Source organism: Marmota marmota, unplaced genomic scaffold (assembly GCF_001458135.2).
Source record: "Marmota marmota marmota unplaced genomic scaffold, marMar, whole genome shotgun sequence".
NCBI classification, from domain to species: domain Eukaryota; kingdom Metazoa; phylum Chordata; class Mammalia; order Rodentia; family Sciuridae; genus Marmota; species Marmota marmota.
Genome location: NW_026000249.1, coordinates 6,918,341 through 6,939,321, shown reverse-complemented (window position 1 = coordinate 6,939,321; position 20,981 = coordinate 6,918,341). Strand labels below are relative to the sequence as shown.

Genomic DNA, 20,981 nt, shown 5'->3' with positions numbered 1-20,981 from the left:
GCTCTTCTTGTTTCATGGTGGCACCCAAAGTGCTGGCATTCCTGCATTCTAAACCTCCTTATTTTCTATTATCAAAGGCTCCACTTGAAAGAATTGGCCTGGCTTAGTCATTCAATAAACATCCACCTCCCTGTGGCACCATATTGTCCTTAACCAACCACTTCTCTACTTGGCCTTGGACCTTTATAGAATAATCAAAAAGGCAGACTTATCCCAACATTTTCCAAACTCTGCAAGGCACATTGCTTTTTTTCTTTACAGTTCACTCGATTCTATGAAAAGGTAGATAAGGGGGAAAGTAGGTGCTGCATGTTTATAGGTATGCTGGGAGGGGATACTGTCCAGAATATTTATTATTTGAATATCATTAGTTTTTTAAGCTTGTGTTCCCTGCCTTTTTATCCCTCTTGGCTCAAGTTGAAAGTCTCAGAGAATATGCTTTAGAAGAGAAAATAGTATTTTCAAAATCAAAGTATGGCCTACAATAGATGCATCTATCTGTAAAAACATTAGAAAATGTTAACAAAGTGAACTAAATTGGCCCTAGTCCTCTCTTATTTTGTCAAGTGACCTGCAAGAAAACAAAAGGGAAATTTTGTAACAAATTATCAGAGCAGCTAAATACCGTTCTCTATTAGCAAATCTCCAGGTTTGAAGAAATGTTCTGTCCTGACCTTGTGTGGCCACCCATGTGAGTCTATTTGGCTGGATTTATTGTGGATCTCAGAGCCTTCATCCACAGGTTACCAAGACAACAAGCTCCACCCCAGCGATGGGAAGGGGAGAAGGTTTTCAAGGAGAGAAAAACTCCAGGCAGAAGTGATCTTTCCTGGCTTTGGGAAAGGAAAAGGATAAGGCAGAAGTATACATGAAGCCACTGAGGAGAAGGAACAGTGAGAAGACAAAAAGGAGCTGGACGGTGAGTGTTCACCTCTTGGGGGCTTGTGAAGGAGGCCCAGTTTGTGGCCAATTTGTTTAAAACCATGTACCCAATGTACCAAAAATCAGCCTAGGTTGGTTCATTAGCCAAAAGACAAAGTAGAGGAGATTGAACTAACTCCATTCAGAATCTAAGCTGATGTTCAGGAGTCACAAGATCATCTTTGACCATCACAGTAGGCTGGGAGGGAACCTTGAGACCTTTAGTAAAGCTACCTCACTTTACAGATAAAACTGAGGCCCAGGGCTGGAGGTCATGAAGTGTAGTCCCCAGGATATCCCTGGGAAGTGGAATGGAGCTTCTAATGCAGCTCAATCCCAAACATAAACAGCTAAGCAGAGGTATTGCAGAATTGCTAGTTGAGAAATTAAATTGAGTAATGTAAAAGGTGGCAGTGGGGTTTATGATACGTGAGTGGTGGATAGAACAGTGAGGCAGGACCACTGCTGTGTCTGAATTCACTTCAAAGAAGGTATTCAAGGTTGAATCAAAAGTATAAAACCAGCTGAAAAAGAAAAAAGGAATTGTGTGGTTCTCATCAGCTGGTGGAAGTCTCCATGCACCAATATTGAATAGTCAGTCCCTCCCTGATTTCTGGCTCTCACAGCCTGACTTCCAGGCGAGGCTATGGATTTCCTGCACCCATACTTTCCTACCTTCCCTCCAACTGTATTTCTCTAGCCATGTGACTTTTAATTAGCTGCTGTCATTTGCAGAACAAGTTTCTAGAGAGTTCAGTGATCAGCCCAAGGTCATATATTTCTTAAGTAACAGAAACAAGTCTCTGGGACAATGGGCCCAGTGCTCTCTGACAACTCCACCCTTTCCCTGTCAGAAAAACATTACAGATTACTAATTGGATACTCAGTGCTAGAAATGGTTAGCAAATAAAAATGCCACGAAAATGCACAGGTGTGAACAATCTAAGTAAGGCAAGAGAGGAAAAGGATGACCGAAAGCTAGAGGAGAGAGGCCAAACTGTTGACAGGAGGAAAAAATAAATAACTTCTTTATTATCTGAACAGGCAGTCAATGAAAAGAGGAAATTGAGTGGTGCCCACCTCGATCACTATTAGATCATGAATCTAAGATAGCAGGTCAGAGTCAAATAGAGAATTCTGAAAGGGGAAAATCTTAAATTATTAAACAAAATGAGTTTGAGATGGGTCTCTTTTATGAAAAATAATTAAAACACCATAAAATGATTTCAAGGAAAAAAACTGATTTTCTTAAGCAAAGGAAGAATTAATTATCAGGCTATCAGGAGCTAAGAGAATGAATCAGAAGCTGGAGGACAAGACTTGGACAACTGGTAGGACCCAAGGGTTCTCCTAAAGCGGCAGAAACCATAGCCACAGCCTGACTGCCACAGGTATCATATTTTCCTTAAGTTTCTGTTCCCTGCTAAATATTTAATTCTGATACTCCCTATATATTCGTACTCCTTAAGATTCAGAATCCCAGAAAACCTTTGCCATCTGCACCTAAGATACAGCGTTAATCTCCAGGATATATGAAGAACTCAAAAAAAACTTAACACCAGAAAAAAATAATAACCCAATCAATAAATGGGCAAAGGAACTAAACAGACACTTCACAGTAGAAGAAATATGATCTGTATTTTAGTCAGCTTTTTCGCTGCTTCAACTAAAGGATCTGACCAGAACAGTTTTATGGGAGGAAAAGTTTAGTAGAGGACTCAAAGTTTCAGAGGTCTTAGTCCATAAAAGGCAGGCTCCATTCCTTAGGGCCCAGGGTGAGGCAGAACATCATGGTGGAAGAGTGTGGCAGAGGGAAGCAGCTCATATGGTGATCAGAAAGCAGAGAATGACTCCACTTGCCAGATACAATATATAAACCCCAGAGTCACTCCCCCTCAATGAACCACTTCTTCTAGCCACACCCCACCTGCCCCCAGTTACCAGTTAATCCCACCAGGGATTAATTCATTGATTAGTTTAAGGCTATAACTCAATCATTTCTCCTCTGAACCTTCTTGCATTGTCCCATACATGAGCTTTTGGGGATACCTCACATCCAAACCATAACAGTCAGTTAACAAATATATGAAAAAATGTTCAACATCACTGGCAGTAAGAGAAATGCAAATTAAAACTACACTGAGATTTTATCTTACTCCAGTCAGAATGGCAATTATCAAGAATACAAGTAACAAAAAATGTTGGTGAGGATGTGGGGGAAAAGTACACTCATACATTGCTGGTGGGATTGCAAATTGGTGCAACCACTCTGGAAAGCAGTATAGAGATTCCTCAGAAAACTTAGAATGGAAACACCATTTGACCCAGTTATCCCACTCCTTATTATACACCCAAAGGACTTAAAATTAGCATTCTATAGTGACAAGGCCACATCAAAGTTTATAGCAGCTCAATTCACAATAGCCAAGCTATGGAACCAACCTAAATGCCCTTCAACAGATGAATGGATAAAGAAAATGTGGTACATATACACAATGGAATATGACTCAGCCATAAAGAAAGAAATTATGGCATTTGCCAGTAAATGTATGGAACTCATGCTAAGTGAAATAAGCCAATTCCAAAAAACCAAAGACCAAATGTTCTCTCTGATATGTGTATGCTAACTCACAATGATGGGGGGAGGTTCACCAGATTGGATGCGGGGGTAGGGGCAGAGGGAAGGGAATAGGATGGGAATGGGAAAGACAATACAAAGACTTGACATAACTTTCCTACGTACATATATGAATATACAACCAGTGTGTCTCCACATCATGTACAACCACAAAAAAAATGGAAGTTATACTCCATATATGTATGATATGTCAAAATACATTCTACTGTCATGTACAATTAAAAAGAACAGATACATTTAATAAAAAGATTCAGTATCCCAGGAACAAGTGTCTAATTGGCTATTTACATCTTGGCTATACCAGGGGTCATAAAGAGGGAGAAACAGTTCCCCTCTGGCTTCTGTAATGAGATCATTAACAGGAGCTGAGACCGCTATTGCCCTCCTACTAAGACATTCACAATGGAGATGTATTAGCACATGCTAACTACAATGGCAAACAAGTCCCATGGTCTAATGGTTTAACACAATAGAAGAACAGTTCTTAGTCATGTAACTGTCCAACGCCAGAATTCCTGGTTGGTGATTAACCTCCCATATGATTACCTGCAGCCCAGAATTCCTCCATACTGTGACTCCGCCCTCTTCTTGGGCCTTGTAATCCTTTGCATTCTGCTGGAAGATGAATAAAGACAATGAAGAAATACCAAGTGCTTAAGCTTCTTGACCCAGATGTGACATACAACATTATTGTTCCCATGGGCAAGAGTAAGTCCTCTGGCTTCAACTACATGTAACAAGGCATGGGAAATACAATTCCTGGTAGGCAGCTGTTTTCAATCAATAATTTTACACTCTGCAAGAGGGAGTCCAAATCTTCAGTGGGCAAAGATAAGAAGGAGCAGGAAGGGAGTAGGTCGGATGTGTGACAGCCTAAAGCCAATACATGTTTGTTACAAAATGTATTTCCAGAGACTGATAAGGAAGCCTGTATTTTCATTTAAATTAAGTTAGCTGTACCTCCTTCACCAGAATTTATAATTCTCAAGGTCAGATGTGCCCTGAGAGGTCCATCTGCTACCCAGGATAGAATTCCCGTTTGACAACTCTGATGACAAGGTAGTATTCTACCTGTATTCACAAACATCCTCTGTTGGGCAGGGAGCCAGAACAGGGCCAGGCCACCGCCCAACAATGGCGACCGCCCCTAGGGCTTTTGGCTCTAGGCTTCTGGGTTCTTCTTCCTGTTTGAGAAAAGGGGCCCGCCAAAAGAGCCCACCAAAGGGCCATCTCTGGCCCAGGAGCCCAATAGGGAACTGACAACAGGCATGCCAATCATATCTACACACACTTCCCATAGGGGTGATGTAAGTCCCTGAAAACACTACTGCAGCTGCAGACCCTTCCACCTCTACTGTAGCCTGTGCGGAATAAACTGATCTCTGGATGACCTGGTGTGCTCCCTCACTGTCATGCCTCGAGTGGTTGGGGTCTTCAGGGGTCTTTCATTCTCAAGATCAGTGTATCAGTTAAATGTTTAAAGCTAGACATAATGGAAAACTCAATGCAAAGTGAAATTCAGAGGGAGAGGAGATTTCGGCATAGGATGATCAGCAGCTTAATGGGCAGGTTTTTTCTCTCCCATCTGCTGGTTTCATCCTAAGGGTGGTTCCCTTCATGGCCCCAAATACCTGCCAGTGACAGTCAAGACTAATGTGTCCTGATACAAGTCCAGTAGGAGAAAGGTAAAACCTTTCCTCCAACCATGAAATACAAGATATTTAAGTATGATTGGGCCAACTTAGTCTATGTATCAATCTCTGAACCAGTAACTAAGACAGTGCCATGTGCTAAAGGACTTGGACTAGTCAGAATCCGTCCCTTAAGCTGGGAATGGGGTCTCCTCTCTCATAATCACAAAAGGATAATATGTCCATAAAATTGGGTTTCTGTAGCCAGAGAAGGAGAAAAATGGATACGTCTGGTAAATCAACATTATCCAATGAAGATGGAGGAGGCTTTAAGAAAGGCCTTTCCACTTTGGGCAAGCACTTATTATTAAAAAGTTCTTATTTATACTGAGCCCAAATCTTGCTCCCTGATCTTCTTTCTGAAGCTCTACAGCATAAGACTAAACCTTCTTCCTTATAACATAACTTTTTTTCAAAACTTTAAAGATACTGTATGTTCTTATTCTACCCCAAAGTTTTCCCTTCTTCAAGCTGAGCCCCTTTGCTTATATCCTCCTCATGTGTCATTTCTCCCCTCCTCATTACTCTTATCTTTCATTTATATGCATGCTCCCATTTGACAAAATCCCTCCTATACAGTAATGTCCAGAAGGGAATCACATAACATACCTTGTGTTGGTTCTATAATCCCCTCTATTAATATAGCCAAATCTAAATATCTAATTAATAAAAGCTACTATAACAGATAAACCCCAACATCTTACCACCTTTACACAATAAAGGTTTATTTCCCACATAAAAACCCAACTGGTAAAGGGCTCTCCTCTATGCAGTAATGCAGTGATTCAGTGACACAGGCCCCTTCCATCTTGTGGCTTTGCTATATTCAACACACAGCTTCTAAAGTCACCCTTTTTATTTGTGTCAAGCCAGAAGGGGAAAGAATATGGAGGATCACATATAAGCCTACTTATGGGTCGGACATGGAAATAGAGCACCTCATTTGAGAGGGGTACTAAGGATTGAACTCAGGGGCACTTGACCACTGAGTCACATCCCCAGCCCTATTTTGTGTTTTATTTAGAGACAGGATCTCACTGAGTTGCTAAGCACCTCGCCATTGCTGAGGCTGGCTTTGAACTTGCGATCCTACTGCCTTAGCCTCCCAAGCTGCTGGGATTACAGGTGTGCACCACTGTGCCCAGCAGAGCACCTCAATTTTGCTGGCTAGAACTCAGTCACATGGCCATACCTAACTGCAAAGAAGGCTGGGGAAAGTAGTGCAACTATTTCTGCCACAGATATTTACCTACTGGGCACCTGCATCCCATTACTAGTTTTTCTTGAGCTTGCCAAAATCCTACTAGATTGTATCTTAATGAGCTGCTACTAAGCTGACCTTCCCTTCCTGTAATTATAGAACAATGAATTATAGAATTCATCTTTTGAACCATGGGGCACAGCTCTGCTTTGATCCCACTCACTGCCCATTTGGGCCTCTCATTGTGCCTGTTGCTTCTACTACTTTCCTCCCTTTTAGAAAGGTCTCTTTGGATATCATATAACTAAAACCTACCTGGAGAAGGGCAATTTCAACTGAGTGCAATCCAGTTTATATAAAGTCAAGCAATGGTGCTGACCTGTTTCAAGGACACCCAAAACCTAAGGGAGTTCCCAATTAAATATCTCCAGTAAAAAATGGGTGAACATTGTCACTTTCAATATATTTTTTCCCACTGTGTTTTTTCCCTGAATTTGCAAGTAGTCTTCCAGATACTCAGTTGGTTCACTCACTCATGTCCTAAGTGCCACGTGAAAGAAAGGAAAAATTGTATGGCTGGCTCTGCACTGAAATGCTGGGAATTTTGAAAATGGAATTAAAGTCTGTGTTGCTTTCATTGTGTTTTGGGGCTCTATGGGCCAGAGCATTTGCTCTGTGTATCTATTTCCAACCCATAATGCAAGACATGTAATTAGTGGTACCTCCGCCTCTCCCTGGCAAGCTCAATCAGGCAGAGCCCATCCAAATGTACTCCACAGACTCCTCTTCCATGGCAAACCAGCACAGATGTTTCTTGCTCCAAAGCACCATTTTCAACCATTCCTTCTGCCAAAGAATTGTCACTGGGATGTCTCTAAATGGTATTTGCTCTGGAGCAACAAACATTAACTAATAGGGTTATTAAATACTGGACATGAAGTTGTATGTGACTAGAATTTTGTTACAATATAACTTCAAAGGAACTATAGTACCATATAGGCCAGAAAATGTCTTGAAAGACCCTTCCCCAAAAAGCCACTGTCATGATATTTTTAGAGCTGTAAGAAATTCATAGGCTTATTTGCACATTAAAGAATTTACTAAGCATCTACTATGAGCCAGGCACTATAGTGAATGAAAGGCATAGAGGTGAATCCCTGGCTAGAGAAGATTTTAGGCCAGTAGGAAAGACAGACAGACATCAGCAATTTGATATAATAATATAATAGATTTTTAATAAAATGCGGTGGAAAGATATTAGATCTAGATGAGGTCTTACAGATCATCAAAATACAGATTTTCTCAAACTTTTAGAACCAACATCTTCCTTTATATAAAAGTGAAAATCTCTAGGCTACCTCTGTGGCAACTGGAATACCATCCCCACTCCTAGGAGGTATGACCCTTTTAGGAATTGGAGTTGCCTTCTGTGGATATTCTTTACTTTTTATGGGTTTATTTTTTTCTAAACCTTCATGTTTTCTAAATACTGAAGTGTCATGTTTAAAAGGCCTTTCCTCCCATCCACCACTCCAATTAGGAAGAGGTCATGTAATCCCAGCACCCACTCCCATTTTGAAGATGAAGACATCAAGGTTCAGAGAGAGTAAGATGAAATTTCAGGGATCCTGGTGTCCCTGGTGTTGTTTAGGATTAATAATGTAGGATGATGAAAGGAATCATAGAACTGATTTAAAGAATAGTGTAGCTCTTACTTTTCAAAATGTGGTCCATGGGCCAGCAGCATGAACATCACCTTGGAGTTTGTTAAAAGTTCAGAATCTGAGTCATTATTCAAGAGCTACATGATGAACATCTGCATTTTAACAAGATCCTTAGTTGATTTGTATATACCCACAAGCCCCCAGAAGCACTGTTATAGCAGTCATTGCGGATGCCCACATCCCATATCTCATCTGCCCACCTGAGTTCATCAATAGGGGTGGTTGAAAGTTTCAAACATGCCAAAAAATTCCTGCCTGAAATGCCTGCATCTAACTCCTTGTTAGTGGAGTTAATAACCTAAGGTGAACTCTCAACCAATTAGGGATGGAAGCCAGGGGATAAATGCCCCATTCTTCCCATCCTTACAATGGAGTTTACGAGTCCTCAGCTGATAGGTTTTGTCCAATGATACAAACATCACCAAAAAGAATACCAAATGATCCTGAAAGATTCTGTCCCCAAACTGCCTACTGGATCACAATGACCCTTCTCAAGTTCTACCTGGTTCAGGTGATTGCTTGGGTTTTCCCCGGCCCTTTGCCATTCCTCCACCTCCTAGTCATTTCCTATGACTTCAGATTACCCCAGGCATGGGAAAATGGCACCCAGTAATTTCTTGCAAACAGACTCCACCTGCTTCTCTCAAACAGGTTCCCCATGTTGCTTTGGGAATTCATCCAACAATCTCTACCTTTCAAAGCCTTGAATCAGACACCGATCTAACTGAGGCTGGAATTTCAGGGCACCACTTTCTTTATTTGGGTTAGTTTTTAATTGTAGGTTTGCCCTTCTCAAGTCGCACTGACCATAGTCCCTCAGGGACTTATTTTATTTATTTTACTTGCTCTAAGAGACATGCCTTCCACGAATGATGAATGTTGATATTCTGCCACCTAGTGGAGGAACTGGGGCTGCAGGGATGAAGTTTAAAGGCTGAAAACAAGGGATCAATATAGTAACAATCATGTTCTTATTGGAATGCATATTACATACAGACTACTTTATACATAGGAGCTATTTTAATCCTAACAACCCTATGAGGACAGCACTATCAAATTTCAGAGGCTTAATAAGATTAAGCAACTTGGCAATAGTGACACTGGGATAAGATGAAAACAATAAATGAGTGCATTAATTAGTATGTTACAACTCTGGGCAACTGAGGCTCAATTGGGCTGGGGATCTGTTGAGAAACCATTTGGAACATGCCTCAGAATCATTTCACTGGTGAACTGAGAAGTTGTAGCATTTAGCTACCAACTCCCATTCCTCATTGATTGAGAGTTCCCCGCAGGGTGTTAACTCACACAATTCTGAGTTGTTCTGGCTTGTGACTAAGCAGGCTCCAGTGGTATCAGAAAAAAAAAAAACTGTCAAGAAAGAAACAGAGAGATTCAAGCTCCTGAGGAGAAAAGCTGCCACTTCCCGAATAAGATTCTGGTCCGGGTATGTTTGATTCCAAAATCCATCTCCTAATTCACCCCAATCATACTGTCTCAATAGCTCAGCCATATATAAAGCAGATCACTTGCAAGTTCTTGCATGGAAAGTTCTTCTGTTTAGTCAGAGCTCTAACAATGATCAGTTAGACTTTGAGCTTGAGAGCTCAAAGTTCTTATTCCATCTATAATTTGAACTCAGGGCCTATGTATTTATATGACTCCCCTGATTCACTATGGGTGACTATGGTCTTCGGTCTGTTTCATATCACCACGTTCAGAAACAAAGATGTTTCCTCAGATTTTTTAGCTTTAGCCTGGGAATGCCTGATGGATGGAAATCCTAAAGCAACCAGCTATTGCCTAGGACAGGTTGTGAACATGCAATACAGCAGCCTCACAGTTCTTGGCTTTATCCAGGTCTTCCAGTCTTTGCATTAGTACCTTGCTCAATATTAGAGAAAGAATACAGGCTTTCACCAGGCAGACCCAGATTTCAATCTGAACCCTCCTATTTACCAGTTGGGTGAGCTTGAGAAGATCTCTTGACCTATGTATTAATCTGTTTTTATTGCTATAACAAAACACCTGAAGTTGTTTAACTTAAAAATAATATAGTTTTATTTAGCTCACAGTATCGGAGGTCAAAAATGTAGAGTGTGGGGCGGGGGTTGTGGCTCAGTGGTAGAGCACTTGCCTAGGACATGTAAAGCACTGGGTTTGATCCTCAGCAACACATAAAAATAAATAAATAAAATAAAGTTATTCTGTCCATCTACAACTAAAAAAAAAATATTTAAAAAAAATGTAAAGAGTGTGGCACCAGCTCTAATGAAGGCCCCTATAGCTGTATCATGGCAGATAGCATTATGGCAAATGGCATCATGGTGAGAGTGTGTGTGAGGAGAGATCATGTGACAAGACAGGAAGACAGAGTAGGGAGGGGCCCATCTAGCTCTTTTATAACAATCCACTCTCATGAAAAGTGCCTACGGTACTATAAGAACAATGTTAATCCCTGTAGGCAGCACCCCCAATGACCTAATCATTTCTCACTAGGCCCTGCCTCTTGAAGGTTCCAACGCCTCCCCAAATCATCACACTGAGGACCAAGCTTCCAACACACAAACCCTTGGGGGCTGCACTCAAACCATATCCAAACCATAACAACTTGCCTAAGCCTATTAACCTTATTTGACAATTGGAGCTTATAATATCTACTGCCCTTAGGGTCATTTTGGTGATTGGATAAGATAATGTGTTTAAAGTAGGCCATGAGATCAGGCTTTGGGTACAACTACTTTATTTAGGCCACACAGAGAAGACTGGTAGGGAAGAAGATGACAAGCAGAAAAGAGAGGACAGTCAATAAAGGATGCATTGTTAGGCTAGGTACCATAATGAACAACTGGTTTCATCCTGCAGGAAAAACTGGAAAATGGTGTCAAAACTCCAGCTCAAAATTATCTCAAACATGAGTTTCTGGGATGAGGTATTTTATACCAAGTTTTCAGAGTCATTAGTTGAATGCTACTTCAGGAGGATGTTAATTCTTCCACCTACACACCTTTGTGCAGGTTGGAAGAGTCAGGAATAAACCCTCAGACACAAAGATACCAACACTGTAGTCAAAAGTGGGCAATAGGATCTTGAAAGGACCGTGGGCTACAAGCAGGGAACCATAGCATCTGCTCTAAGTAGCCAGCCTGGGCAAAGCACTGAGAAGTTGTTCAATATGTTGGTGCCAGTCTCTTACCCCTTTCCCATCTCATACCCCTTCGAAGTCTCTATTATGCCATTTTCTGTGAAGCACTTGCCATTCTCCTTCTTAATAATCATGGACTTATTTAATCCTTATGCATCATTCTTACTCTTTTTTAAACTACATTCACCTTTCCCTCAGTCTATATTACTACCCCTTTGAAACTTACTCAAGTCCTTCAACTTTGAGCCACTGTAGTTTCCCCATTTATGTCAACCATCAGCTTCTTTCCCAACTGTTCAGGAGTCAGTCTTTGTGATACTTCAGAAGTCACTTCTTCCATGACTTGGTAGCAAATGCTTTTCTTTCTCTCTTTCTCCATAAAAGATCAGGTAACCCATTCAAAGTAAGAAGTTAAAAAGTACAGTGACAGGCACTATATTTCCCAGCCAGCCAATGGCCATTCTGTCCACTTCTTTTTGCCAACTACATGATGATTTTTTTAATCAAGGAGAAGTCATGTCCTTCAGCCTCTCCCCAGAACCAGGCAGGACACACATTTTGATCAGAAATAATCAGGATGCTAGCCTTTACCTTGCAAGTGACTAATTTAGATATTGTCAGGTTAGGCACTTCTGGACAATGAAACCTATGGAATTTCAGTGGAGGTTTCTGGGAAAATTTGCCTTGCTCATAAAAAGGGTCCTTTTTTTTCTTCTTCTGCCTCTGGATATTGTCACTTGCACATAATACCCAGTATGGCCATAATCATGTTGCAACCATGAGGGAAATACAAGAGAAGATTAGAGAAATGGAACAGGATTCACCATGTTGTTGACCCATTTACTCCACCCTACAGTCAGTTTACCTGATTTTATAAACCTATTTTAATTGGATCATCTTATACTTGCAAGTAAAGACACCCTTAAATGATATGACAAAGTCCTGAGACTTTGGGACTTCATTGAAAAGAAAACACCTCTAAAGGAATGATTTTAATGTACAGATGATCTGCTCAAAAATAATGGCTCATATATTTTCATTGGCCTTGGCCACATTCTCTAGCATTCGCATCATGATGTATGTAATGTCTGTAAGAATAAGACTGAACAGACACAAGAACACACCTAAATGAGTACATCTGGCCCTTAATTAATGAAATTTCTGAAAAGTCTGATGCAAATTGAATTTTTCCTCCATTGAGGAGGAAGCCAACCAAACTAAATGTGTTTGGAAGTGTTCTGGTAAACCTGAGGTAGTGGTAGTTTATGAATCACTTTAAACAATAAGATTTCCTTTAAATAAGCAAGCCTATGGCAAATCCATTTGGGTTCAAAGAATTCTTTTGTATAAATATATATTCTCCCTCTGATGAAAGATTCTTAAATTGGGGTTTGGCTTCAGGGAAACTGTGAATCCTGTAAAACTAGAAGCAACATACTGTTTATGTGCAAATATGAATTTCTCTGAGGAAGAGACTCTAAGCTTTCTTCAAATTCTGAAAGGACTTTGTTACTACCTGTACACCTCCCAAAAAATGGAGTTTAGAAGCACTGCCAATGTGGTTGTTTTCAGAGTCTGGATTTTCTTAAAGAAGCAGACTCTTATATTTGAAGGAAATCTGACAGAAGGCTAATGTAATATTTTGAGGAGCCAATGTTCAAATCCAATTTGTGAATTCTGTGATATCACACCAGATGTCCTTATTTTCATGAGGGCCATAAGCTCTATGGGAAAAAATACATAAGGGGAACTTAGTAACTAGTTTCTGTGCCCTGTATTCTCAGGTGGTATGGTAGATTGTTATAGTAATGGCCTTCAACTTTAAAAATATATATATATATATATTTATTATTTTTAGTTGTAGTTGGACACAATACCTTTATTCCATTCATTTATTTTTATGTGGTGCTGAGGATTGAACCCAGGGCCTTGCACGTGTTAGGTGAGCACTCACCGATGAGCCACAACCCCAGCCCTGCCTCCAACTTTTTCCACACTTCCCTGTATGCAGTCCTTGGATAGTCCCTTCCAATGCTGACTCTGAGCTTGGTTGTGTGACTTTGTCTGACTAAAGGAACAATAGCAATTGTGACAGAAGCAGAAACTTGAAAAATATTATATTGGGACTTTCCTTCAAGTACTGCTCCTGAAGCCCCTGCCACACCATCCATATGAAGAAGCCTGGGTAAGCTTGATGAATGAAGAGAACTATATGATCCAGTTACATCCATCTTCCCAGCGTACAGCCAATCTGTAGAAGCAGAGCCATGTACATGGTGGTAGCTGATGGTGAGCACATGAGTGAGTTCAGTTGAGAAAACAGTAGAACCACCCAAATGAGCCTATCCCAAATTGCCAACCCTGTAAGCAAGGAAGTAGTTTTTGTTATTGTTGTTGCTGTTGTTTTAAGCCACTAAGTTTCAGAGGTTTGTTATATAATAAAAGATAATTGTTACTGGAGGAAAGAGAATACTATTCTTCTCAAGCACCAGTGCCAGTTGTGGCCATGCATACTGGGGACAGCAGGAAAGCTGTAATATTATAGCTGTAACAGTTCTGGACCATAGGGAGGCTTAGTGGCAGCCCCTGAGGTGGTAGTTGACAAATCAGGCTGGGAAGGATGGGTGGCCAGTGAATGGAGTGGAAATAGGATCCCTACACTGGATCCCCACTGACCCTGGACTAACTGGAGCTACCTGGCCCCAGAAAATAAAATCTACAGGGCGCCTCCTTTCAGTTACTCCATCTCCCATTTCTTCAGGAAGATGGAAACTAACAAAAGTTTTTTAAGGGCTACTCAGGCCCTTGTTTTGAGAGATTAAGCAAGAGAAGAGAAAATCAAGATTTAATGTCAAGAAATATCAGTGGAGGGAGGGTGGTGGAAGGAGGGAGGGTGGTGGATGGAGGGAGAGTGGTGGAAGGAGGGAGGGTGTGGATGGAGGGAGGGTGGTGGATAGAGGGAGGGTGGTAGATGGAGGGAGGGAAGAACAAAAAGAAAAGAAAGTAAAATGGTGGTGCTGGGTCAATAAATGGTGTTGGGTCAATAGACATTCTGAGAATACAGTTCTACAAGCCTCGTTGTTAGGAATTTGAGAGAAGATATAGATGATTGGATTTGTTTCATATTTTGTTTTTAGAACTAGTATATGACTGTTTTTTTCCGTGTTTCATCATTTTGTCTTAAATGTGATATAAAAGAAACTAAAATAATAAAATAATCTTTGTGTGTGTGTAAGTGTGTGTGTGTGTGTGTGTGTGTGTGTAAAGAATTGAGTATCAGAGAAGGGGGGAAAGAATCAAAGAATAAATAAGAGAAAAAAGATATATCAGATATCACTGGGATGTTATCAGAAGGAGCAAGAGGGAAAACATACCATTATTGATTTTTAGGTACCTGCTCGCCCATTAGCCCATTTAACCTTCTCCACTATCATGGGGAAAATGAGGTCTAGCTTCAGTTGTGGCCATGCATGGAGGGGACAACAGGGAAGCCGTAATATGTGAGTGGCTCTAAAATTACACAATTCCAAAGCAGCAGAAGAAAGACAGGTCAGTACTTGTTTCACTAAGAAAATAGATCTTGATGTATATAGTCATATGAGCATTTGGGGAGTTCCTACTAGTTGATACTATTCTAAGTGCTTCACATGATTAACTAATTTGATACTCAGAAAAACCCAGGCATGATTATTATAATCTTCTCCAATTTTTAGATGATGAAACAGACACAAAGGGGATAAGCAACTAGCCCAAGATCACTTAGCTAGTAAGCAAGGAAGCAAGGACATGAACCCATACAGTCTGGCTTCAAAACCTACGCTTATAACAACTATAGTACTTTAATGGGTAACAAAATGCTATCAGATAAAAAATCCACTGCGGCTGATGCTGCTTTTCTGAGGGCTCCCAAGTGGCCCAGGGATGGGCCCAAGAATAGACCTTGAATAAGAAGTGACCACAGTAAAGACCTGCAAATGCAGGAATATCCACAAGGAGATCCAGTGGAACCTTCTGAAGTTTAAGCAAAAGCAGTAAATCCAGTGACAAGGCTGACTGTTTTATGCTCTTTCCAGAACCAAGCATACCTCTGGTGCAAAAAGGGCTCTGAAGATCAGCCAAGTAAACTGACCCCCACAGGAAAGAACAAGACATAGTTTCTTCTAATCTTGGTGGCTGGACTCTTGGAAGCTATGGAAAGACTTTGCTAGGAGCTGATTAAAGACAGAATAAGGGGTTACATGGGGGAAATGAGGGCAAAGAGATACGATTGCACAGACAGATGGAGGGAAGCCATAAAGGAGAAGGTGTTCCCCAGTGGTGTTTTTGTATTACTGACTGCATAGCTCATAAATTTATTTTAAGTCCTTTGGGAGCCATGGGTATGTATCCCAGGTGTACCCAACAAGAGTCTGGAATATGATTTCTCTAGAAGTTTTTCATCATTTAGACTTTAGATGATAATCCCAGGAGAAAGGGTGGCAGATTTTAGAAAGTCATTTAGTTCAGAAATCAATTGTTTTGAAGTTCCTCTAAAAGAAAATTGCCTTTGCCTCCCAATTTCCTCTAGTCTTACTTTTCTGATCTTCTTCTCAGCTACTAACACATTGAAGGCACTTTGAGGCAAAACATATTAGCAATAAGTTTAACATGAGGATTCATCAAAAAGAAGAAGAAAGAAAAATGTTTTGATGTTGGTGTCAAGGCCCAGTTTTGTGATATGAATCCAATTGCAATAAGGATACTGTAGCTTTGGCTATCTAGGGAGACTTTTTCTGGCATGTGGGAAGTCTCTGGGTCTCTTTCTCCTTCAGTGGGTTGCAGCATCAAATCATCTGCCCCCATTCCACATATAACAGAAGAAAAGGAATGTGAAGTCCTTCATTTCTCTATTCTATGGTTCGAAGTGTTTCTAGGAAGTGTTAACACTATCAAGAACCCCAAGGTGTATATTCAGATTTCTGAGATGGAAGTTAAAGGGAAGGAAAGAACATAAGGCTTCCAAAGGGAGACTTCCAGAAGTAACCATGGAAACCATTCCAAGGTCTTCAGAGTGGTGTCACATTGAGCTGAGAGACAGCAACCCCATTAGTGGGAAATGAAATCCTAAAGCAGAGAAGCTGAGCAAAAGAATGAAATGAATTGAAAATAAATGAAGCAATTTTTAATAACCAAGTGAATAAGACTCAGCAAGCAGTAAAGATCAAGGCAACAAAAGCCATCTGCATCTGGAAATGAAAGATGCAAATCTAGGTATGCTTTTAGTAGCCCTTCTTCTTGTGAACTGTATTTCAATGGCATGTATAACCCTAGGCTCTTCCAGCATACCAGCTCCAGATTTCAAGACTATCCATTCTCATGCATTTATTCATCAGTTCACTCTTTCATTCAACAGCTGTTATAAGTGTCTGATGCCACATTTACTCATTCAATATTTATTGAGTACCTACCATGTGCCAGATACTTGCCTACATACTGGAGATATTACAGTAAGAAAGACAGATATATTACCTGAATTTACACACCTTGCCATGTAGCTTAAACTGTGCTCAGAAATCTGGAAAATTCAGAGAGGGATAAAACAGAGTTTTCTAACCTCAAGTAACCACAATTTCTATAGGAGGATTAATCCTACTATACAAGCATAGTAGGAATTAAATATTATACAAGAGCTGTGTCACAATTCCAGGCAAGCATATAAGCAATGTCATAAGGCAATATATTTCCATGTTCCTGTTTTATAACTGGGCAAGCTCATCCCCAACCTTGTCTCCAGCTCTTTAATATATCACAAAGTTCTTTGTGAGATGAATCATTAATGAGGTGAATATCTTGAAATAAATCCGCCCAACTCCTGTCTACATTTCACTCATCCCTTAACCTCTATCTCCAAGGACAAATTTGGTTTTAAGTGAATTTCAAAATCCACTCGATGGAGTAGTGGGATAAGAAGAAAAATATAATTGAGTCTAGCTATTTAGAGGGCATCGTAAATAGGTGGTCCACTTTGAAATATGTCCCTGAGTCTGCTCTCAGCCTTTATGTACTACCAAAAGCATTTTCACTCTCACCTTTGGAATTAAGCCAGTACTAAATAACTCTGTGGAGCTCAAAATAAAACCTTAGGTCCTAGAATAAAACCTTAGGTCCTAGAAGACCAGCAAAAGGTGTGGGAAGAAGAGGGAAAAATGGAATGTGAGTATCAGCCAGCCTTGACCATGGATCTTGCAGTGGTGACCATGTAAAAATAGGGCAGAGTCAGGCCTTGGCAGCTGTGTTCCTTCCTCTTACCCAGCACCTGGCATAGCCCCCTCTCCTTTTAAATGACACAAGATGACAAGTTTCTCACATAGCAAAATGGCTGTACTTACTCCAAGAAAGTGACCACTGGGTAGTGGAAATGAGACTTTTTAAAATCTCTAGCTATAAAATTCTCAAAATGGGTTGATAAAAAATCTATGTTATAGGTCAGTGAATATTATTTGGGAAGGAAGAATGTTTCCTTTCTATTTTGTCTTTAGCTTACTTATCATTGGCAGACAAACACAACTTAGTGAACAAAACAAAACTATTCCATAATCCTGAACTATTGCTCACTCAACAATAGCTAAACTTCAAGAAACTAGGTGAAGGAGGCAAGCTCCAAGAGCCCATGGCAAGGCTTATTGATGGACTATTTTCAGACAAAACTGTGGCAGTCTTGATGAAGAGAGAATACATACTGTGGTTCATTTCAATTTTCTTAAATTTCTCAGTGCATCAAAATCGTTTTCACTTCATTGAGCTTTGATGGTAATTGGGTGATGAGCTACTCATTTGTCAGAATTTTCTAATTAGTAAGGAAAGAAAAGGAGTCTTCAACATTGCTTTTTTGTTTGCTTTCCTCTAAGGAAGAGGTCATAAATTGCAGTTGGGTGCAGTTGGGTTTGGGGTGGGGGATTGTTTGTGTTTTGTTTTGTTTGCTTCATAGGGAGAAGGCAAAGAATGAAATCTTCATTTCTGGACCCGGCTCACAACTTTATACCTGGCCTAATTCTTATTACTCCAAAACTTTAACTTAAAACAACAATCACTTCTTAGCTTTTGATTCTGTAGGTCAGCGGTTTGGTTTGGGATCAGCTAGATGGTTCTCTGGTGGTTTCACCTGGAATTATGCATACAGCCACAATCAGCTAAAGGAATCGGATTGCTCTAGGGTGGTCTCACACGTTTGGTGGTTGGTGCTGGCTGTTAGTTGGTGCCAGCTAGTGGTTGAGATAATGTGGGTAATTGGACCACACATCTTAGGCTGGCTCAAGTTTATTAATACAAAAGGCATTCTCAGGGTTACAAAGAGAGGACAAACTCTTTGTAAACAATCTACCACATCCTCGTTGTCCCATGCAAGGACTCTTGCATCTGGCTGGCAATGGACTCCATATTTCATGGGATTTTTGTGTGTGTTTGTATGTATGGTTAAAATGAAATGGTTTGGAGGAAACAAAGGAAAAGATATAAAAGTTGCCAGAATATTGTTTCAAATACATTTCCATATCTCTACAAGAAAAAAAATCACACACATATGAACATTTGAGATACATATATAAGTGCATATATATATATATATATATATATATATATATACATATATATACACATATATGTATGAACACATACAAATTGTGTATAGACAAATACATATTATGTTCCTTTGGTAACTGTTCATGCCAGAACAGAGTCTGGGCATGATTTTCCAAACAATGTTGATTATGTCTAGTCAAATAAATGAATAGTTCCATTCTTGACTTATTCATTTGATAGCAATAAAGTTTTCACACCAATTTATAAACTGATCCATGTAATTTCCTATAGTACATGCACATACATTACATTTTCAATATTTCTAAACAAGTATTTAAAAGCAATACAATTTTCTTTTTACTTCCTGATTTTTACAGCAACATCTGTTGATCTGCTCTTTAGATTCTTTGTATAAGGAGCATAAACTAGAGATTACAAAAATAATGCATTGTGTAATACTGTTTATAATACATATTTTTAAAATAATATTTAGCCCAGAGGGGCATAATAAAATGGTGGTTGAACACATATTTCATATGTTTAATTAATTTTATAATGTAAAGCAAACCAAAGGATTACAAACACCCTGCATCAGTCAGAATTTGGTCAGGAAACCAGAAACTACTCTAGGTGTTTCAAGATGTGGTTTTGATTAAAAAAATTCAATGCTTACAAAACTATTAGAAGGGCTTATGGAACAAAGTTCAGGAAAATCTGTCCCTATCTTTATTTTTATTAGTGCATTATAGTTATACATAATATTGGAATTCATTTTGACATAATCATGCAAGTATGGAACATAATTTGTTCAAATTCTGTCCCCAGTACTTCCCTCCTCCCCCTGTTATCTTTCCTCTACTCTACTGGTCTATCTTTTATTTATTTATAGTTTTAAATTTGTTTCTCATAGATATATATAAAAGTAAAATTCACTGTGGGATATTCATATATGTACATAGGATAGTTTGTTCAATTACATTCCACTGTTTCTCCTTTATCTTGTCCCTCCTCCCTCCCCCTTAATCCCCTTTCTCTACTCTACTGATATGTCTTCTAATTTCATGGAATCCCCCCCCCCCATTTTGATCTAACTTGTCCCTTGACTTTCTAACTCTGGCCTATTTCACTTAGCATGATGTTCTCCAACACCGTCAATTTACCAATAAATGACATAATTGCATTCTTCTTTATGGCTGAACAACACTCCATTGTGCATACATACCACATTCTCCTTATCCATTCATCTGTTGATGGGCATTTGGGCTGATTTCATAATTTGGCTATTGTGAATTATGCTGCTATAAACATTGATGTGACAGCATCTCTATAGTATGCTGATTTTTGTTATTTTGGATAAATGCCATGGAATGGGAGAGCTGGTTCATATGGTCATTCCATTCCCAGTTTTTCAAGGAATCTCCATACAATTTTACAGAGTGGTGGTACTAATTTGCAGTCCCATCAAATATGTATGAATGTTCCTTTTTCCCCACCTTCCCACCAACATTTATTATTATTTGTATTCTTAATAATTGCCATTCTAACTAGAGTGAGATGAAATCTCAATGTAATTTTGATGTGCATTTCCCTGATTGCTACAGGCATAGGTAGTTAAAACATAGGTTCAACACTCCAACATACTGGCACAAGCACCAATTTCCTTAACAACACTCCTAAAAATGCAAGATACAAAGCCAAGAGTCAATAAATGGGACAGAATAAAATTAAAAAGCTTCTTCACAGCAAAGAAAACAATTAAGAGCATGAAGAAAGAGTCCACAGAATGTGAGATCTTTGCCACCTGCTTCTCAAACAAGGAATTAATATCCAGAATATACAAAGAACTCAAAAATATTAACACCAAAAAAAATAACCCAATCAATAAGTGGGCAAAAGAACTAAACAGACACTTCTCAAAAAAAGAAATATACCAGTGGCTCAGGAAGCTGAGACAGGAGGATCACAAGTTCAAAGCCAGCCTCAGCAAAAGGAAGGTGTTGAGCAACTCAGTGAGGCCCTGTCTCTAAATAAAATACAAAATAGGGCTGGGGATGTGGCTCATCCTCAGTGGTTTAGTGCCCCTGAGTTCAATCCCTGGTAAAGA

At 39.7% G+C, this 20,981-nt stretch overlaps 1 long non-coding RNA gene across 1 annotated transcript in view; it reads left to right on the top strand.

Moving 5' to 3' along the window:
- The first annotated feature begins 808 nt into the window (after positions 1-808).
- LOC125614118 overlaps positions 809-20,981 on the top strand; it is a 36,237-nt gene continuing 16,064 nt past the window's right edge. The window contains exon 1 of the long non-coding RNA XR_007344759.1: positions 809-919. This is a non-coding gene — a long non-coding RNA (uncharacterized LOC125614118). The remainder of the gene's footprint in view (positions 920-20,981) is intronic.